Here is a 1,122-nt window from a genome sequence, read left to right on the forward strand (position 1 = left end):
TTAAATAATTATTAATTCTCTATCCAAATATTTAAACCAAACCAATTAAAATTGGTTATCCAAATCCGAACCGAAATCTAAACCGAACACGGAATCCCAAACAGACCCGAAAACGAACCCGAACGCCCACCCCTAATCACTATTATATATCTCATATGTATTATCACAGGTTACAAAAATATGTGTTATCATATAATTAATCGTATTTTATACGTACCATCAAATAAGTTTTCTTATAATTAATAATATTTTATACGTAGAATCATATAAATAATCACATATATTATATTTTTAAATTTCAGTGTGAAATATAAAAACCATAATTTAAGTTGGTGTTTGAAATTGGGCTTTGTATTGTATTTTTCTTATATATATTGAAAACATTTTTATAATGGTTACTGGAAAATATGTTAGTAAAAATCAAATTTTGAATATATGTATATTTTTAATGAATTTTTGATATTAATCAATTTTAAATTATTATTTTGATTTGAATATGTATATCAAGTAACATAAACTCATAATTTTTTAATATAATGAACTTCTAATTTTTTCAATAGGATAAGTCCATTATTTTTTTTTCATAACTTACTGTTATCCATGTTTCCAAACAACACTATTTTTTTAATTGCTATCTATGTTGCCAAACAAAAGATTGAAATATTTTTACTTTAATAAGATAGACTACGAAGTCTGTTTTGACTTCTGGGTAGTTGATTTTTGTTATGAGTATATACATTTTTTTTATTAGTTGTAATTTTTAAGTTTGGGTAGTTTAATTATCTTCGAAGTAATGGTAAGTAAGTTGGATTACTCTATCAATACTTCAACTTGAGATGAAAAAAAGTTAAAAAAACTACTATGAAACGTTTTTCCTTTGCTCTCCGAAATATTTTGAAAAAGCCTGAATAATTTAGCTTACCATTTATTTTATTTTTTTACAATATTCTTGTTGCAAAGTATAAGCTGCACTAGTTTAAACCAACACGAACCAATCCAAGTGTCGAATGCGACAAGCAAGGTATATGCGTGTAGTCAAGTTTTGGTGAGCTTAACAAACGTAACATACTTTTGTCCAAATGTTCGAGTAAGAACGCGTCATAAGCAACAACATTTAATATT

This window comes from Brassica oleracea, chromosome C2, assembly GCF_000695525.1.
Source record: "Brassica oleracea var. oleracea cultivar TO1000 chromosome C2, BOL, whole genome shotgun sequence".
Lineage (NCBI taxonomy): Eukaryota > Viridiplantae > Streptophyta > Magnoliopsida > Brassicales > Brassicaceae > Brassica > Brassica oleracea.